The sequence below is a fragment of the Camellia sinensis genome, chromosome 9 (genome assembly GCF_055761805.1).
Source record: "Camellia sinensis isolate YWXY chromosome 9, ASM5576180v1, whole genome shotgun sequence".
NCBI classification, from domain to species: domain Eukaryota; kingdom Viridiplantae; phylum Streptophyta; class Magnoliopsida; order Ericales; family Theaceae; genus Camellia; species Camellia sinensis.
The window spans coordinates 39,672,290-39,688,414 of record NC_138969.1 but is presented as its reverse complement, the minus strand read 5'-3'; the positions used below and the strand labels follow the sequence as shown (position 1 = coordinate 39,688,414).

Genomic DNA, 16,125 nt, shown 5'->3' with positions numbered 1-16,125 from the left:
TTGTAGTAGATATTATTATTTTGATAAAATATTAAAAAAAAGTATATTTATATATATAACATATATAATTGTATAAATTTCACTCGTTAAGACTTGTAAAGAGACTCGAGTTTAAGTCAAACCTAAATAGACTCGAGTTTAAATCAAACCTAAACCGACTCAGCTTGAGTTTGATTCATTAAATTTTTATTGAATTTGAACTCATTAAAATCTTAATAACAAGTTTAAACATATTAATGCTAGGCTCGACTCCGCTCATTTACGGCCCTAATCGGTGCTAAGGGTGTTCACGTGTCGATTCGGCTCGCGTTTTGTCCGCCGAACCAACGTATTCAGATTTGAAAAGTAGTTAGTAACTCGTGTCAACCGAACCGACGTGTTCAAATTTGAAAATTAGTTAGTAACTCGTGTTGACCGAACTGTAGCTCGAAATTGACTGAATCAAAAGTCACGGTTTAGCAATTAGTTGGGTCAATTTAGAAAAAATAATACAAATGGATTTTTTTTTTTTTTTTTTTTTTTGGAATTGAGAGTTCAAAATAGCCAATTATGCTCATGTATATATACTTAGAGATTATAGATCAGTGACAGAGAGAGTGACAAATCAAAGATTGGTAACAGATAACAGTTTACAGCTGATGTATATATATTTATGTTGTGTTTGGTTGGGAGATTTGAAAAATGATTTGGAAAAGAAAATAGAAAAAGGGGTGTGAAACTAAGTAAAATATATATATATATATATATATATTATTCATATTTCACCTATCTTTTCTTTTTCCCTCCAAATCCCTTCCTAAATCGCTCAACGAAACACAGCATTACAGATTATAGATTATCGCCACAGCCACCGTCTTCACTCATCGCAACGCTATCGCTCAGCACCAACACCATTTCGCCACACCACCATTGGAAGAAAAAGAGTAGGGATGAGCAGCGGATATACCGATCCGTCAAAACCAACCGAACTAACCGATTTGCCACATTTTGGACAGATGGGTGATGACGAGCGGACGGTTGCGGATTGATTTTCTCTAATCTGCTAATCTGGAGGACGGATAGCAGATTTGAGATTCCTTTGGCCGTAACCGAACCGTCAAACCGCGAACACCCCTAGTAATTTATAAGACTTTGTGTTTTCAGTTTGTTTAAATATTCTGTTTGTGTTTTCAATTAAAAAAGAGTTTAAATATTCTGTTGAAAAAATGTTTTCAACTTGAATATTTTTTTTGAATTGAAAAAAATAAACGTATTATTTATCTATATTTTTTGATTTTTAAATCTATCTCTAAAAATAATAAATAGAAAATATGATATATGCTGGTTGGTTTTTGTTTTCAAAAACAGATATAGATGTAACAATACAAAGACATACAATCTCTACTACTACTTTGTTTATGGTTTTGGTGATTTGAATTGTTTTTATATTTTAAGAACCACAGATTGTAATACTTTATGTAGATGAGATATGCTATGATTGTAGTATGTGGATGAGGCATGCAGTGATTGTGATATTCTAAAGTTTCAAATTTTCTTGCTTTGGATGAGGCATGCAGTGATTGTAATATTTTTTTAAGTTATTAACTGTAATACTTTTTTTTTTTTTTTGAGGAAGTGCACAAGTTGAATTATGTTAAAAATTTATAAAATTTTAAACCGCCAAACCGATTCGCATCCATCCATCAAACCGCCAATCCGCTCAATTCACATCCGTCGGATTGGCGAACAGATGTGGATTGATTTTCTTCAATCCGTCAATTTGACAGACGGATGGCAGATTAGAGATTCCGTACCCACGACCGACCCGCGTCTACTCCTAAAAATGAGAAAGAAAAAGAACGAAAATAAGAAGCAGAGATGAGAGAGAAAGAGAGATGGGGAATGGATGGGGGAGAGAAACGAAAAGGTTAAGAGAGAGAGATAAAGATGAAAGGTTTGACATAAATGAGTTGTCAAATATGTAAGAAAGGAAAAATTATTTGGCGCTTTTGGGCATCACCTAGTGGTATTTTTTATTAATCATAATTTATTATGGAGTGTTTTGAGAAATTGATTAAAAATTAATTTTTTAATTTTTTTTTAAACTTTTATATCTTTTTATAAGTAAAAAATGTAAGAGGTGATATAATCTAAAATAAGTTAAAAGTTAAAAAGTAACTTTTAACTCATTTTCCAAACGAGGCATATGTCTTATTCTATTTTTCAATCATCTAATTTAAATTTATAAATCTCGTCAATCAATCACAAAACCTTTGGAACCAATAACTTCTGGAAAGAGAGAAACGAAGATGTGAGAATAAAGGCATAAATTTTTCACGGAAAAATATGTATGGCCTTGGAAATATATATATATATATATATATCTCAAAGTTTTATTATTTTACTCGGAAATAACTGCACAGTAAAATTACAAAATTATGAAAAAATATAATATTTTAATTATTAAAATTAATATGTGACTTGTGTGATGTACAAAAATTTATTTTTAAAATAAAAAATTAATAAAGTTGTTAGTAGTTGATGAAATTTTTTTATCATTGTGTGTAATTATAATAAAAGGCTTATAAAAATAATTTCTTTACAAGTTATATACAAAAAAAAAAAAAAAAAAAAGAGTGCATTCTCAACTTGAAATCAAATCATCATTTGTGTTAATCAAATTTATCAAAAATCATGAATTATACTTGTATCTAAATATTTTTTCTGAAGAAAATAAAAAGAACAAAAAGTTCTATAATGTAAAAATTATGACTTTGTTATAACTCATGGTGTATATTATGATATGTGTTACAAATGAATAATAATAATTTTAAGGGTAAATTACAGTTACACTCTTGAGGTTTGGGTTTAATACATATCACCCCTTAAGTTTTGGAAAATTACACTAACCCCCCCTGTCATTATAATTATTTAGATAGAATGAAAATATTGAACTCATGCATTCTTTCTTTTCTTGTTTTACTTTACTTTCTCTATTTTTTTTTTCCTTTTCCTTTGCTTTATTTTTTTTCCCAATGTAATTTCCTCTGTTTTTCTACTAAAAGTTGTTGTCTTTTATATAAGTAAAAGGGTTTGTAAAATAAAACTATTAACCATAGGAGTAGAAATATAATTGCCAGAACATCAGGAAATAAAATATAATTGGACCAAATCTCAAGGTGTCAATGTAATTTACCCTTGTTCTTATGAAGGCATGTTTTTACTTGTAACTTTGTGTAACAAGATTACTTACAACTTTGCTGATCAATTTTGTATAAATGTTAAAACAACATTTTTTTATGTCATTCAATGGTAAACAAATTCATAATTTGATCTCCCTAAATGTAATGCCCTCAAAAATAAACATAATCCCATCATCTAACAGTTCTATATACATGATAGGTAAATCACATTTCCATACATACATTAGAGTTATTATTACAAAAGGGTACTTCATATAAGTTCCAAACTGTTTACAACATAACAAAATGCCCTACAGGCTTACATCTTTCCAAGTAATAACTTGGTTACAAAAAGAAGAGAACTAACTCTTTACATATAAAGCCTTTGGCTTGAGTTTACATTTAACATCGAAATAAATTGACAAAATGGAGTCTTCAACTCCTAAACCTCCCAAGCTAAGACCTTTGAGGCGGCATGTCTCATATACCTGAAAATGGTGTCCCAAGTAGGGTGAGCCAAAGTCCAATAGTGATATGTTAAACCAAATACGAGAAATAACTAAAACATTACCATTCGACAAATGGTTAACACTTGTAAGCCAACTTACACCCTTTACAAGGCTCAACAACAATTACATCCATATTTCAATCCACTTCCATTCGTTTATCCAAGTAAATTCATAGACATGGTTCATTACTTATCCAAATAATTCAAAATAAGACTACAACTCATATTATCAACACTTCAATTATCAACAATGCAAAATGAGACTACAACTCATATTATCAACACTTCAATTATCAACGTCATTCAAACGCATTTAAGATTTCGGGACTTTCACCTTGGATACTCCAACCAACTTAGTTATCAATGGAGTCTATCTCCTATCTCCTCTCAAACAGTGGAGTACATCCCCTATTTCCTCCTAAACCATGGAGTACATTCCCTTTCTCCTCCCAAACAAAGATACATGTGCAATGTATTTAAATACCTTATCATATACAATGATCAATTAAAACACATATTTAATGTGTTAATCCAACCGTCATATTTAATGGCTTAGTTCAATTGATTAGTTTTAGTTTACCTAATCATCATGTATTTTCTATAACATTCATGGCTATCCTCCACCGATAGCCCCAAACAGTTATTTCTAAATAGATGAATAAATCTATCGAACAAATAATTTAGTACACTTTCCATAGGTGAGTGACTTATCAATCCAACTACACCATTTAATCACAATTTCCTCTAATTTCACAATTTCCAACCCAATTACAAATTTCCACTATTAATTCCTTTATTTTGACAAATAATTCATTTAATCCCAATTAGGGCATTTTTTTCCCTTTCTCAAATAACAACCCTAAGGCTCAATTTCATCAATTATATACAATTAACCCCATTTCAAGGCCTCACATTCACAAAGGAGTCCAAAACCAAGAAACCCCTCTTTTATAATTTCAATCACAAGCCCTAACTTTACCCAAAACTCCCAAACACCACCATCTATACAAAATAACCAACATTTATGTTAAAACTCATAAAAAGAAGTAGTTTATCCTTAACTCAAAGTTAGGAGCCCAAAGAAGAAGATGAAGAAACCTGAAAGTGCGCCAAATCAACACTTTTTCGGATCCAAAGGTAGCCCAAGCCAAGCTCTAACTTTTATACAAAGGGACTAGGGTAGAGAATCTCTAAAACAAAGTGTATTTGTAGAGAGAGAGAGAGAGTTTAGATAGAGAGAGGGTCGGATCTAGGGTTTGGGATGTAAAGGAAATGAAAAAGTGATCTGAAACCCGTTGTTGCGAACTGATATATACGAGGCTCGCTCGAGCGAAGGACTTGTTGCTCGAGCGACCAGACACAACAAAGGACCTCGCTCGAGCGCAAGAAGCCTCGCTCGAGCGAACAATGGAAAGCTTCAGGTTTGCAACACAGAAGCACGCTTGAGCGCAAGAAAACTCGCTCGAGCAAAGAATACCAACCTTCAGGTCTTCAGACGCACGCTCGAGCGCAAGAATGCTCGCTTGAGCGAAGAGACACACCACAGAAAGCTCGCTCGAGCGCAAGAACCTTCGCTTGAGCGAAGAAGCAAAATTCTGGGCAGCAACCATTTATTCCAACCAACAACCAACCTGTTCCAAACTCGCCTAACACATCCCTAAACTTAAATACAAGGAATAGAAGGATGGAAACAAGATATAGATAATAACAGACAACCACGGAACCCGAGTTCGGAACACAATAAATAATGGGGAAGAACCAGGATCGCTATACTAAAACTTTTAAACTGTTAACTAACATGGTTGTAAATGATTATTCATTCATTTATTTCATTATAATAAAATATATTCAAAATATTTGTTATATGTTAGTAAAAAATTATGCCAAGTCTTGATCAACAGAGACTTAACAACAATTTTAACCAAACAATCAAACAGAAAATCAGACGACTGTGTAAAGGTTCTAAAATGCCTTGAAAATACAAGGACTTCTTTGTAACAATTAACAATCGAAAGAGTGAATTATTCAAATAAATAAAACAACTCTAGATAAATTATCTAAGTTTACAAGAATTACAAATCACAAATTACAGAGAAAACTACTCTTAAAAATTAAGATAATCTACTCTTAGGAATTAAGGTATTCTACTCCTAAAAATAAAGAAAACACCTTGATGAGTTTGATGATTTCTTCATCCCTTGCTTATTCCTTCTTCAGTCTATTTATAGGCTTGACATTGCCACAAACCGTTGCTAACCATGTTGTCACAAACTGCTCCACCATGACCAAACGTTGCTGCCACAAACTATGTTGCCCCACTTTCTTGGTAAATTGGTACCATGATCTTGCACCAAACGAATAATAATAATAATAATGTGGTCATAATAGGCCTTTAAAAATGATTTATGGTTGAATCGACATACTAAAATAAATAAGTCATAATCAATGAGATTAGATTTGGTCATGATCGACAGGTCACAATCAATAATATTATATTTGGCCACAATCGATAAGCCGCAATCAATAGGCGATAATCGACAAGACAAATATTTATGGTGCAAATAATGCCCCGTAACTCTTTAAGAATGAGATGACTCGAATTTTGGAAGAGTTGTAAAATTTAAACTTGGCTTATGAAGGTACTTTTTTTTTTGTTTGTGTGTGTGTGGGGGGGAGGGGGGAATCAACAATAATTTCTTTTCACATCATTGACACAGTATCATATGGCCTATAAAATTTTCAACTATCGATATGATATCTAGGCTCATAAGGTCAATTGGGAAAACAATATAAGCCCATAGTTGGCCATTTGGATTGATCGACAATGGCTTAATTTTGAAGATTTGAAGCCTAAAAAAAGAAAACATTCCAACAGTGGAAGTTTTATTACGAGTCTTTCTTTGTATAATATCTCTAAACATATTTTCCAAACAATATTGGTTCATTAACCATTTTATTAAAACCATCCACATATCCAAAAAAGATTTTGAATAACAAAAGCCATAGACGACCTAAAAAACTCATACATGTTGACATCTTGAACAATGCCAAAAATTTCAAATTCATAAACATATGGTTTTTCATCATTTTTAGCCATATTTGGCTTAAGATCACACTTCTTTTTTTCACACACTAATGGGTTAGAAACATTTTTGGAAAATCTAGAAAATATTTCTTCTTTGTGAAATTGCCCCCCTACCATGGAATTTTTATTCTCATGGTCTCTTGTTTTTTCACCCATAATAGTTGATGAATTAATTTTTTCATCATTCACAACCTTTAAAGGTGTAGGAAGAACAATTGAAAAGCCACAAATTTTGGCTTCTGTAAGAATTTTCAATGTTTCCCTCCATTGATGAATTTCGATCTCAAAATGGTCAATTTGATCACCAAGTTGACCAATCACTTTATCAAAATGATTTTGTATTTCTAAACTCAAATAATATGGCAATGACGCTATTGTTTGAGATTTTTGCCAATCAAGATAATCAATTTTTTCTTGTAAATATAAAATTTCATTCTCATGCCAGCGCATTTTATCTTCACAAAACCAAAACCTTTCATCTTGTACTTCATCTCACCTTTGAATTTTTGTCATCATTCCAAATTAGGAAGATGTCCCATCGAGCATGCCAAAAATTGTTAGTAAAAAATTATGCTAAGTCTTGATCGACAGAGACTTAGGCCTCGTTTGGGAAGTAATAGTTTTAGCCCCAAAGCCAAAAAGTTACCAAAAAAACCAAAAAGCTTATAATCTATACCATAAAGTCAAAGATTCCATTTTCTCCCTACTTGTTGCACATCTTTTCATAAAAAAAAAACTAAAAAGTTATTCCAAACATACAAGTTTTTTTTACCTCATATTTTAACCAAAAAGCCAAAAGTTACTAAAATATGTAAGATAGACTAACAATAGCAAAAAGATCGGTGTTTCCATGAGGGTATTTATCATGCAAGATGGAATTGATGATCTAGAGATAAAACAGTGCATGAATATATGTTGGGTTTCAATGCAAGCAAATGAACCCATCATGCCAACTATTTATAAGTATCTTGACCACCATTGCCAAGAGTCACCATTTGCTTTGGCAATGGTTACAATGCTTCCAAAAAGATATGAAGCATTGTGTCCTTCTAATTTAAATTCAAACACCCTCAGATCATTCCATTCCCTTGCGGGAAGGTTTGTTTGATCACATACATCAAGAATTGATTCGGTGTGAGAGAGTCTACCGTGTTAGTGAACACGTCTCATATCTTTATCTCCCACTTGAGCACACTATAATATTGGTGATAAAACCTGAGTTGGACATGTTTTGTCTTAGTACCAAAATTTTGCCTCATGTCGACTTTCATCTATGAATTTACCTCATAGATCAGCGTCTGATTGTGACTTGGCCATACATGCGTACGTTTTTGCCACCAATCTGACTGCACCCGTACGAATGTGTTCTCCCACTGACAACACATTCCAAATGACTTCAATTCACTATATTTCAAATGAACGGCATCAATTTTCAATGCTGGGTTCATAGTCCATACCCAATCACCATTGACGACTTCAACAGCACACATTCCTCATATGTCAACCTGCGCCGAAATTTTTGTTAAGTACTTCCTCTAAGGCCCATTCCTAAAGGTTTTCCTTAAAACAACCTATCAACGAATTTTTGCTAATCAAGCAGACAACATCATCTAGTCAGCACGTTGCATATCATGGACTTTACATCTCATGCCAACTATGATGTCCGTACCTTGTCATTTCCTCTATCTTATTACCTAATCGAACACATGTTTCCATACAAGATAGAGTCGCAAAACATCGGTTATCTAGGCATCCCCAGAGTCATCCGACTATGCTCTTATATAAGTAGCTAAACCACCTAACTAGGCATTTTTCAATCCCATATTAGCTACATGTTCTCTGAATTTTTTCGAAGACAACCCTTTGGTCATGGGGTCGGCCACCATCTCTTCTGAGGGTATATAGTTGACTTTAATTTCACATCTCTCCACTATGTCCTAAATATAGTTGTGATATTCCTGTTCCGTAATATGTTAATTGGTCCTTAATATGAGTATGATTATGTGTTTAATATGATTTTGTGTGCCATTTTGTGAAAATATGTGGTTTTGAATTTCTATCTATTCACCGTAGGAATATCTGTTTGATTATCTGCTTTGGAAATTAAATTGAAGGCCTTATCGGCCACAGAACCCGAAATTGATTACGCCATTGTGATTAGCATAATTTTTAGAGCCTATGGTGAAATTTAATTGGAAATTGATTTGGATCAGATTAAATTGATTAAATTAGTAAATTGGTGCTCAATTATTTTTAATATTGAGAATTTTGATTAAAAGAGCTTTTAGTGGGCCACTTTCACTCAAACTCCCTCTTTAGTTTATTTTGGTTGATTTTTGACTCTAAGAGTAGAGAGAGGGCCGGCTAGAGAGGGTGAGAGAAGAAGAATTGTGTTTGGCTCAAGTTTGTGAAGAATTGGAGGATTAAACTCAAGATTTTGCTATAGATTGGGAGAATTAAACTCCTAGGTGAGTATTTCATGGATTCTAGTTGTAATTTTGTGTATTCAAGCTAGTTGGGTAATCAAGAGTAAGTTTGACATGAAATTGGGTTAGTTTTGTTGAATTGAAGGTCAATGTATGCATGTATTTGTGTAATTGCTTTGGATTTGCATGTTTGACCACAAAATGTATGATCCATGTAAGATTTTGGTTAGAATTCATGCTTGTGATCACCATTTGCACCACTTGAGTTGATAATGAGAGTTATATCTCACATGCATGTACAATTTATAAGAATATGAGCTTGAATGCATGAAATTGTTATGTTGGAGGTGACTTTGGTGTAGATTGGGACATGCATGTGATTAATTTGTGAGATTGAGCTTCATTGGGTTGTAATTTGGGGTTTATGCCATGTTAGTACAAGTGTATTTGAAGTTTGAGCTATCGCATGCAAGAAATGTTGGTTAGAATGTCGAATTGAAGCTCAAGAACATGTTTTGAATTTTCCAGAATTTTAATGTCCGCTCGAGCAGGGAAACCGCCGCTCGAGCGTGAATTTCGTGCTCCCAGTACTTTTGCAGACTTGGATGTCCGCTCGAGCGGGGAAGTTCATGCTTGAACGGGTAGCTATGTAGACAGACCTTCAGCTCGAGCGCCAGACTTCACGCTTGAGCATAATTTTGATACATCCAACACTTTTTGCAGACATGGTGTCCGCTCGAGCGGTGCAGCCATGTAGTGAGGCCTTCCGCTCGAGTGCTAGACTTCAGGCTCGAGCGTAAATTTGGTGCATCCAGTACTTTTGCAAGCCTTAAGGGTACGCTCGAGCAGGGAAGCCTATACTCGAGCGGGGACGCTGTTTCCTGAAATTTTGAAAAAGCATTTTGTGTTTCATTTTCTGTTCTCTTTCACTTCCAAGTACTCTTAGGCTTGCATTGAGCATTGTAATTGAGTTAAAGAGATAAGAATGAAGCCTAAAGAGGAAAATGTAAATTCGGAACGGATTGAATTGTTTGTGACCCTTTTGTGTTCATGGAATGTGTAGGGTCGAGCTCCAGAGCAAACCAACCAACCGATCACTGTGAGTATTATCTTAACAAAGATATCTGAAATATGTTGTTGTCCAATTGCTTACTTCTATGTAAGTTTTATAAGTTGATTAATTCGATTGGTGGACAATGTTTGCTATACCAAATGAGTGGGCCAGAGGCCGTTTTGACATGAATGGATGGGTCAGAGGCCGTTTTGACGTGAATGGATGGGCCAAAGGCCGTTTTGACGTGAATGAATGGGCCGGAGGCTGTTTTGACACGAATGAATGGGCCGGAGGCCGTTTTGACATGAATGGATGGGCCGGAGGCCGTTTTGACAAGTATGGATGGGCCAAAGGCCATTTTGACATGAATGAATGGGCCAGAGGCCGTTTTGACACGAATGAATGGGCCGGAGGCCGTTTTAACATGAATGAATAGGCCAAAGGCCGTTTCGACATGAACAAATGAATGGGCCAAAGGCTAGTTTGTCATTTGAATGTGCCAAAGGCCGTTTTGACACAAATGAAAGTTTAAATGGGCCAAAGGCCAGTTTGTTCGAAACCGCAATCACTTGACCTAAATTGTGTATATATGTTAAATAGAAATATGAATTGGGCCCAAGGCCGTTTGAAGCATGTTGTTCTGTATATCGTTTGTATAACTTCTGTATTTGATATTATTCATTGGGCTTTCGCTCACGCTCATTCATGTGTTTGTAGGTGAGCCAAGAGAAGTCCAAACCCAGCCCCAGTGAAGTCTATGTGGAACAGTAAAGGTTTTGGAAGAGTCAGCCCTTGCGTCTCACGCACGAGACCTGTCTTCGCCCTTTTGTTAGGTATTTATATTCTGTTATGTTGGCGAAGACTTTGCATCTGTTGTATATAGTCGTGATGGGTTGACTTAGACTTACATGATCCTGTATGTACAGAACCTTTTGTAGTACATATTTTGCTGTGAGTTATTAATATGCATATGTATGGTTTGTTATGATGTGCCATGTAAGCACAGCTCTATGGACAAAGTTTTAAATTGCTTCTGTTTGACCCCCATTAACTCTGTTAAAATACGTTTGGTTTGGTTCGAGGCCATAGGTAATCTCTTGATTACTGGTCGATTATGTCCTTAACCCACGGGGGCGGGTTCGGGTCATGACAATAGTGGTAACTTACATCAATATATTTTCCCTTAGAGCTATTCACTTTACTTTTTATTAATGAGATGGCGGACTAATTGCACACAAAACATATTGACCTGTCTGGCATGTATACCTAATTGTAAACTGTCAACAAATCATTTCATCCAGACTGCATTACTCATGACTGTGTTGTAAGGTATGTATTCAGCTTCCATAGTGTACTTTGCAACATAACTCTGTTTCTTACTTAACCAAGAAACTATTGTCCACCAAACAAGAACACATGACCACTAGTAGATTTTCTATCATCTACATATCCTGTAAAATCCGTGTTAGTGTATCCTTTTATGTCTAGATCACACAAACCAAAACATAATTTCAAATTCTTAGTGCCTTTTAAATATCTAAATATTCTTTTGACTTCTTGCCAATGTTCCTTACCTGGATTGGATTGAAACCTACTTACCAATCCGATTGCATGACAGATGTCAGGTCTCGTGCTTGTCATAGCATACATTAGGCTGCCTGCTACCTGAGCATATGGGACATCTCTCATTTCCTCAATTTCAAACTTAGTTTGAGGACGTACACTTTTACTAAGACTTTGTCCTTTGCTAACAAGTATGCTTAAAGAATTACAATTATCCATATTAAATCTTTTGAGCACCTTGTATAGATATTTTTCTTGATCTAGATATAATAATTTTGAATTTTGAATTTCTATCTCTTGAAATTCTAATTCCTAGAACATAGGTTGCACCCATTCTTTCATTTCAAATCTAGATGCCAAGAAAATCTTGGTTTTCATAATCATATCTGAACAATTTCTTGCTAACAATATGTCATCCACATATAAAGACAATATTGCTAACTTGTTATCATTTTTCCATATATAAACACAGTGATCTAATGGACTCATAACATAGCCTATTTCTAAAATGGCTTGGTGAAATTTCAAGTACCATTATCTTGAAGATTGTTTGAGTTCATACAAGGATTTCTTCAACTTGTAGACTTTATTCTCATTGCCTTGGATCTGGAAACCATCAGGTTGCATCATATAAATTTCCTTTTTTAATTCTCCATTGAGAAAAGCTGTTTTAACATCTAACTGGTGCAATTCTAGATCCATCCTGGCTACGACTGCCATTAGAATCCTTATTGAGGCAAATTTTACAATAGGAGAATATGTATCGACGAAGTCTATTCTAGGTTGTTGAGTGAATCCCTTGGCTACTAACCTGGCCTTGTATTTCTCCAAACTCTCATCTACTTTGAATTTCTTTCTAAGAACCCATTTGCAACCAATGGCTTTTCATTCATTTGGGAGATCAGTTAAGTCCCAAACATCATTTTTCTTGATCAAGTCAAGTTCTTCATTCATTGCCTCAAGCCATTGTGTAGCATCACTGTTACTCATTGCTTCATTATAACTAGTAGGATCATCTACTAAGGTATTAAGTTCTTTAACTTGAAAAACATAATGATCATTTAAAAATGTAGCATGGATGTCATGCTCTCTTACTCATACTTATCTCAGGATTCGAAGTAGGTAACATAACATTATGTAGTTGTCTTTTCCTCCCACTATTAGGTGGTTCTGGGAGAACTGGTGGTACTAGGGACAAAAAAAGAAGAGAAGAATCCTGAGATACTTCGGAGAGCAATTCAATTTATTCAATAGGAGTAACAAGATCAGTGGATTCAAGAAAAATAGCATCTCCACTTTCTATTAATCACGTTCGGGATGGTAAAAATGATAATCACTCCCATTTTCAACATAACCAATAAACTTGCATTCCCAAGTTTTACTTCTCAATTTATCCTGTTAAGGTTTGGGAATAAGTACATGTGCTTTATATCCCCAAACTTTGAGATTTTGAACATTAGGTTTAGTACCATGCTAGCATTTGTAAGGAGTTAGAGGTTTGGCTTTTGTTTTGACTCTATTTAATATGTATGCAGCGGTACACAAAGCTTCCCTCCCCTCCCCCCCCAAAAAAAAAATGAATAGGAAGATCAACATGAGCCATCATAGACCTTGTCATTTCCATTAGAGTACAATTTCGTCTTTCTGCAATTCCACTTTGTTGTGGTGTGTATGGCATTGTAAACAAATGTTTTATGCCATTGTCCTTGCAGAAAGAATCCATAGCTTCATATTCGCTACCTCTATCATTATTCAAGTGTTTAATGGACTGACCAAGTTACTTTTCTACCTCTAATTTAAATTCCTTAAACTTTTCAATTGCCTCTGATTTGTGTTTAAGAAGGTAGATATGTCCATATCTTGAAAAATCATTAGTGAAAGCGATAAAGTATTCCATGCCTCAATCAGTTTTAGTTCTTAAAGGGCCACATATGTTTGAATGAATTATTTCAAGTAATTCCGATTATTTCTAATGTTTAAAAAATGGCTTGCTAGTCATTTTATCTTTGATACATGGTTCACATATATCAAAATCATCAAAACATACTTTAGGCAATAAGCCACTTTTAAACATTCGAGACATTTTATTTTTCTTAATGTGACCTAATCTTAGATGCCATAAATAAGAACTATTATTCGTAGAAATAGAAAAATAATCAGAAATACATACTTTATTATTATCAATAGGAAGAGAGTACATATCATTCACTCTTACACCTTTCACTAATACATTCCCTTTCTTAATCAACATTGTGTTAAACCTAAAATTAATTTCAAAACCCTTTTGGATTAAGACGGGAACTGAAATTAAATTTCGGCGAATGCTAGGTACATAAAGCACATCATGAAGCATAATGGAAGTTCCATTGATAGAGAATTGACAGTTGCCAATGCCCACAACATCACTATAGGAGTTATTGCCCATGTAGATTTTATGTTCACCAATCTTTTTTTCAGTAAACTCTATGAACATGTCTTTATTTTGCACAATATGCCTAGTTGCAGTAGAATCAATCCACCATAAATTCGATGAAGGTTCAAGCACCATTGCTTCAGAAACGGTCATGGCAATGGAATTATGATTTTTCTGCTTGTTCTGAGGACAAGTGGCTTTGATATGACCTTTTTGACCGCAGTTGTAACATGGGCCAATCTGATTCTTGTGATGTTGTTTTTGCCATCCTTGCTACTTTTTGTATCCTTTATGGAAGCCCTTCTTCCATTTTTTTCTTGAAAGAAGTTGTCTTTTTCTTGTGGAATGGTGTGTGGGAATTATTCTATGGTTGTAATGAAGATTGTGCCATTAACAAGTTAGATGACAAAACTTCTTTACGCCTCCTCTTCATTCTTTCTTCTTCCAAAACCAAGAGTACATGCAATGTTACCATTGAAATCTCTCTTCCGCTATGAGTTAAAGATGTGACAACATGTTCCCAAGACAATGGAAGACTATTAAGTATGGTAATTACTTGCATCTTGTCTGACAAAGGGTAATCAGTGTTGGATAATTCTTTAGCAATTAATTCCGTTTGATTAACATGATCACCAACACTATCATTATCACTCATACAAGTGTTATTATATTTGTCCAAGAGCAATTGAATTTGAGTTTCCGATCAAACTCCATACTTACTTTCTAGTGCTTCCATTAATTGTTTTGCAGTTTCATGTTCTTCAAATAGCGGAATAATGTTGTCTTTCATATTATGTAACATAATTGCCTTTGCCATTGCATCACCTTCTATCCATTTATTTTGAAGCCAATTGGAATCATCATCTGGTTTATAAGTGGATAAAGTGTGCAATGTTTTTTTTTTTTTCATGTGTAAAAAGATAAGAAATGTGGCATTTCCATGCTTGGAAATTATTTCCATTAAGCATCTGAATTCTTGAAGAATCAATAGCACTCTTAATAGCCATACTAAAAAGAAATGTGTTATAATAAAAAATACAAATGTGGATATTACAAAAATAAATAAATAAGCAAATTAAATACAACAACAAGTCTTAATAACGATAAGCCTTGCAAAAATTGTTACGAGCCCAAGAGACACAACGGTGCTTATTAAATATTTTTTCTTTGGATGCTTTACTGTGTAACACCCTTGGATAGCCTCATTTTCTAATTATTTATTCTGAAAATTTGGGCTTTTGAATGACTAAAAACGGCCTTGAAATGAGCGAGAACGAGCCAAAAAATCGTTTGAACCAAGCTGCTGCCGGTTCAAGGGCTAGGCTGAATCGGTTTCGGCTAGCTAGAGATGAATCGACTGGACACGCGGGTCAAGGCGTGGGTCTAGGTTAGCATGCGGGTCAGTGCGCTGGGCGGACTGAAGCCCTGGGCTGCTAGGCTACGTCCGTGGCCATGGGCTATGCCTGGCTTGCTTGGGTCGATGACTGGATTGGCTCAAAAAGCTTCTTTTTAATTTTTAGGCCCAAAGCTACTGACTTCCTTACTGTAACTCTAATTTTTGGTCCTTTTCTTTTAATTTTGGAAATTGGCCCAATGGATGGACTTTTCAAAACAGAGGCTTCAATGGTATTGTTGCATAGGTTGCCTTCTCCATTGACGGGAGTCGGCGACCACACACTAAAATTCAAACTTTGAGGATCAAATTTTCGCCCTCTTTCACAACAAATTTCACCGTTGTGATCAAAATTCTGAGAAGAACACGATGGTGCTAATTTGGAGATGCAATTTGAACCAAAAAATATTTTATAAAATTGCTTCCAACGGTATAATTCGGCCTCACTTTCATCAAGGTTCGGAACAATAACACCACCAACGGTTATTTTCTTTGGATAGTTTTCTGGGAATACAACACGTT

General features: G+C 34.6%; 1 pseudogene; it reads right to left on the bottom strand.

Moving 5' to 3' along the window:
- The window catches only part of LOC145789357 (protein ENHANCER OF LHP1 1-like), a 35,152-nt pseudogene extending 22,635 nt beyond the window's left edge, over positions 1 to 12,517 (bottom strand).
- Positions 12,518 to 16,125: the final 3,608 nt, after the last annotated feature.